Raw genomic sequence first — 6000 nt, 5'->3', positions numbered from 1 at the left:
CTTTATAGGAGGAAGGTTAGAGTCAAAAAAAATGTATAAACTCTTCTACTACTAAAGTTCTTTTGTTAAACACTCAATAAGCGTTAGAATTTAAAGAATAACTAAGAAAAATTCCTTCATCACTTTTTGCATCAAATCTACCAAGATTGTCTTTGTCATTATTTGAAACAAAACATTTGCATCCAAAAGGATGAAAATAGCTAATGTAAGGCTTTTTGTTTTTAAAAAGTTCATATGGAGTTTTCTTTAAAATAGTCCTAATCATTACTCTATTAACAATACAACAAGCGGTGTTTGTGGCTTCTACCAAAAAATAGTTTGGTAAATTATTTTTAGAAAGCATAGTTCTAGCCATTTCCTCTAAAGTTCTAGTTTTCCTCTCAATAACTCCATTTTGTTGAGGGTTCTAGGTGCAGAAAAATTATGGCTAATCACATTTGAGTTACAAAAATTATTAAAACCAAGATTTTGAAATTTAGTTCCATGGTCACTCCTTTTTCATGTTGATTCATTTTTTTTAAAAAAGTGATGAATTTTTCTAAAGCTTCATATTTAGTTGTTCTAAATCTAGAATAGTCATAAATCTAGAATAGTCATAAACGAGTACAAATGCATATTATTTTCCACCAAAGCTAGTTGTTCTAATAGGCCCAAACATATATATGTGAATTAGTTGAAGAACTCTACTAGTGGATACACCATTAATAGGTTTAAAGGAAACTCTTTTACGTTTACCCTTAATACATGCATCACAAATTTTATCTAAATCAAAGTAAATTTTAAGGAATACCCTAACTAAGTCATTTTAAACTAATTTGTGCAATATGCTCATACTAGCAAGTCCTAGTTTTCTATGCCATAACCAAGAAGAATTTTCATTTTGTCAATTAAAAAATATTTGAAAAATATGTTTCATATAGATGCACCATATAAATGTTTCCTATTCTATGACCTACAAATGTAATCTTATTAGACACAATCCCAATGACTTTATAACCATTAGAATCAAAAATGACATTGAGACCTTTATCATATAATTGATAATACTTAATAGGTGATGCTTAAGACTGTTGACATACAAAACATTTTCAAGAAAGATTGAAGAGTTTTTACCAATAGAGTCAATTCCTTCTATTTTTCATTTGAAGTTGTCACCAAATGTAACTTCTCCACTTTTTGGCTTCAATTTGATAAAATGACTTGTCTCTGATCATACTTATTGAGCATCCACTATCATGGTACCATGAGTTTGTACTTATGTTGTTCACTTTGAAGTAATGGTCTTTTCCTTACAAACATAGAATTAAATTTTTATTTTTGGTACCCAAATTCTTTTGGGTCCATAAGTATTAGCTTCTAAATTTTCGTCCCTTTGGAATCCATTTTGAAAAAATATTTTTTTTCTTGAGCAACACTAAGTCCTTTAGGGACCCATATACTCTTAAAAAATTTTCCTTTATAAAATATTGAAAGACCTCTATATTTATAAAATTAAAGTTGGTTTCAACAAATTTTAATCTTGAGATCTCTCAATTTTAAAACTTTTAAAACTTTTTAGATAAAGCTTTTTCTTTCTCAACCAACTCAAGTTACTTTTAATGATCATCATGAACTTTTGAACGTAAATTATACAAGTCTTGGTTATTTTTCTCAAAATCAATTATAACGACTTGCATATCATGAATTTTACTTTCAAGTTCATGATTCACTTTGGAGAGTGAACTATTTTCATCTTTTAATTTTGTAACATTTTTCTTATATTTTGAAACCATAATTTCAAAGTCCAAACCCAATTCATTATAGACATCTTGTAACTCATTAAATGAATAAGAAATTGAATTAGACAAGTTAGAAGATACCTTAGTGTCATCAATGGCTATAAGGCAAAGGTTGGTTACTTCTTAATCTTCATCATCGTATTAATTATTAACACTCCAAGTAGCAACATGAGCCACGAGCTTTTGTTTGCTTGATCCAATTTTCTTCCATTGAGTACAACCAAACTTGATATGTTCCAACTTCTTGCATTTATAGCATATTATGGGATCTTTCTCCTTGGTAGATTCAAGCTTGAGTACTTCTTTCTTTTGAAATTTACTACCTTTATTGGACCTCATAAACTTCTTGAATCGTCTAGCAAACATTTTCATTTCTTTATCTTTATTCACCTATTCACTTGATTCACTATCTTCATTAGTGGCGGATTTGATAGCAACACCAACCTTTTTTTTCTTAATTTTGGCTCTTCAACCCTTTTATTAAGCCTCATCTCGTGTGTAAGAAAAGAGCCAATAAGCTCATCCAAAGGCAATGTTTTTAGATTCTTTACTTATTCAATTGCAATCACCTTAGCTTCCCACAATTTAGGCAAGCTATGAAGCATCTTCTTACCACCTCTTCATTCAGATATGTCATCGCAAAAGACTTTAATCCATTGATGATGATAGTAAACCAATAGAACATCACTTTGATATCTTCCCCAGGCTTCATTTTGAATGTTTCATAATTTAGAGTAGGAATTCCAACCTTAGACTTCTTTACTTGGTACCTTCTTGTGTGTTTTCAAGCTTATCTCATATCTACTTGGCATTGAAACAAGAAGATTCTCTACTATATTCTTCCAGGCCAAGTGCACAAAATAGGGTGTGCATCACCTTCGCATTCAACTAGATACGTCTTTTATCTTTCTCATTCCACTCTTTCTTGCTCTTTGGAATAGTGAGCTCTCCTTCTTGCTTGAGAGGTATGGAGGGACCATCCATGATGATTTCCCATATAACAAGATAATTTGCTTATATGAACATCATTCTTGTCTTTCAATAAGAGTAGTTAGCACCACTGAAGTAAGGAGGCTTGGAGATACATTGAGATTCTCTAAGAAAAAATGGATTGGATGTAGACGCCATCTCTTATGGATTGATTGGCTGAAAGTTGAGCTACCTCAAGGATCTTCTCTTGGTTAAACTAAAAAATAGAGACTAGCTCTAATACCAATTATTACTTAAATAATCAAACTGAAACTTTCAAGAGGGGTTAATTGGCTTTCTAAAAATTTTGTAGATGCTAGAGAGAAAGGATAGAAAGATGAACATAAAAGTTTAGAGTGGTTCAACCCTAATTGCCTACTCCACTCCTTTAGCTTTCCACTACTAAGTATTTTCCTAAATTCACCAATATGACAACCTTTGAGGACAAGATTTAACCTTACAAACTCCCTTAAAGTTTTTACCCAAACCTTAAGACACAAACCATATCAAAGAAATACAAGTAAGCAAACAAAGAATAATCCTTACAAGATCAAAGTATTTGTAAATTTAAGCTCAATTAAAAAGAGAAACACTTGAGCTAATAAAATAGAAATGAAGCTCAGAAGTGTATGAAAGAAATGTATGGAAATATTTGGCACAAAGGTTTTTTGTTTATGTTTTTGCTTGAATATTCTTTCTTGTTATTGTAAGACATTTGGAAGTTGGTATTTATAACCTCTAATTCATTGCCAATCGTTGTGGTTGTTGAGAAAATAAATAGAGTTGCTGGGAATGAAAATACCAGATCATTAAATTCACCTGCAACAAAAAGTATCAATACTATTTCTACAAGTATCGATACTAGTAGCATTTAATGTGAGATTCAATGACCATTAAAATTAGTTTACAGGGATACCAAAGACAATTTATCGATACCTGGTAAAAGGTATCAATATTTTTTTAATGGGTATAGATACTTTTTGTGTTCGTTTGAAAAAAATCAAGTCAGAATGCAAAAGTGGTATCGATATAAAAAGATGGTATCAATAAAATTTAATAGGTATCGATATATTTTGACAAGTATCAATACTTTTTGCTTTTGTTCAATTTTTGTTTCAAGATAGTAAGCAACTTTGGTATCGTGAAAAAATATGGTATCTATGCTTTTGGAAAATATCAATACTTCTTATAGGTAGCAATTTTTAATTGATTTTAATTTTTTAATTGAGTTTAAAGAGTTTAAAGTCATTTTTGAACTTTGTCCAAAATTTTCCAAGTGCTCAAAACATTTTCTAAGATGTTTGGAAGTCTTGAAATAATTTTTATGCTTTGAACTTTATAATTTTTTACTCAAAAATATTTTTGTTTGTTATATCAAAAGAATTATCAAATAAAGCTAGTTTAACAACATACCTTACATATGAAGCTCCATCTCGACTTTACTGCAAATTTCGATCCAATCTATTATAAAATATTTGTAATTGAAGTAAATCTTGTTGGTCGTGGTAAGGGCACTTACATAGCATTAATTTAAAGCACTCTCACGCTCCATACAATGATTCCCCTTCAAGCTGCCAGAAGTTAGGGATATCCATCTGCAACTTCATTGTCTTGCTCGGAGGAAAATACATAGTGAGGAATCAGTTGGTAAACTCGTCGCCAGTTTTGATGGAGTCCAATAGTTACAAATCCAACCACATAAATGTATCGTCACACAAAGAAAAAAAGAAAAAACCAAAGATGTATAGTGTCACCGGATACACCATTATATTTAAAAGTATCACAAAAGGTAAGGAAGCGTTTAGATATTGGTTTGGGTCCTCATTCATGGAACAGCTGAATTGTAGGTTCCTCTGTATCACTTGAATCATTTCCAGATTGATCTCAAATGTAACATCCCATCCAACGAAGCCGTCATGTTTGAATATTGTTCATGAGAAATTAGACATGAAGGAGAAGTTTTGAGGGTTTGTAGTGTTGGAAACTTACCTAGAATTAGAATCCTTTGAGCACACTTATGACGCATTGGCATTGGCGAACATGGCATTTGGTGCATAGTCTTAGAAAAGTATGATTGGCGAAGTAGTATTCTCCCAAATCCGTTCTGGCGTATAGTGTGGGCGGACTCCAAAATGAATACAAGAGAATGAAGGTCACATGTTAGGTTACTAAGGTTAAAAGAAAGAGAATTGTGGCTAAGTAACGTGATTTCTAGGATATGAGTTACTCCGATAGTGTGGTACCCCCGTAACTTTCGTCCCGTAGCAGTTAAGTTACAGAGTAAGCTACTTATAAGCTAACTAGAAGCAAATTGGAATAGTTAAAAGAGAAAGAGAAACACTCAATTAGATTTCTCGAGAGTTGTAGACTTTGACAAGACCATTCTCTAAAGAAGGAACACTTGTCAAGTTTCAAAAGGGCCATAGGTTACATTAATAGATACATTGGATAGAATAAGAAGGCCTTTCTTCCTTTTCCAGGGAATGATTGTTTGGAGGCTAGAGGAACAAGAAGGGGATATCTTCAAGTTGGGGTTTAAAATCTTGGATTTTGCTAGTGATTTCTCCATATCAAGTGGTTGTTGCAGCATTTTGTCAAATGCTGGATATGAAGTTTAAGTTGTTAAACATATTTGTCAGGTGAGACCCATGATCGACTCGTACATGTGCATTATGTTTATCTAGAAACTTCTATGCTAAGTGACTAAAGCATGAAATTAAAACTGGTAAAGTATGATGAGACGAATCTGATAGAAAAATGTAAGACTTATGAATTTGTATGACTATGGTGTGCTTACGTTTAAAAGTAAGAATGAGTCTAATAGGAAGTGCATATGTGTCTAGTAAGCATAAGATGCTTGTCATGAGTGTGTCGATGTATGATGAGTCTGTGTCTATGTCTATCTCCAGAGTCGTCCAAAAGGGTTCGTCGAGACTAAAAACACGAATCTCTTAATGGACAAGTCCATGGCCATGGTACTAAAGAAAACCATATCGTGTAAGACCATAACCGGTGGGTTATGGCATCATATGGAAGAATTCAATAAACTTATTACCTAACGTGATTCTTTGTGTATCCCAGGACGATGAGGGGCAAACCTTACTAAGTGTGAGTCTAGGCAAATCTTTATCGCCTAAATCACTAGGAAAGAGAAAGTCTTTGTGGTGAGTACTGGATATTAAGGAATGCCTTTATGACACAACTCTAGACAGGAAAGCCTTTGTGGCGAGTAATAGATACTAAGAAATGCCTT

Source organism: Gossypium raimondii, chromosome 1 (assembly GCF_025698545.1).
Source record: "Gossypium raimondii isolate GPD5lz chromosome 1, ASM2569854v1, whole genome shotgun sequence".
NCBI classification, from domain to species: domain Eukaryota; kingdom Viridiplantae; phylum Streptophyta; class Magnoliopsida; order Malvales; family Malvaceae; genus Gossypium; species Gossypium raimondii.
This window is presented reverse-complemented; position numbering follows the sequence as displayed.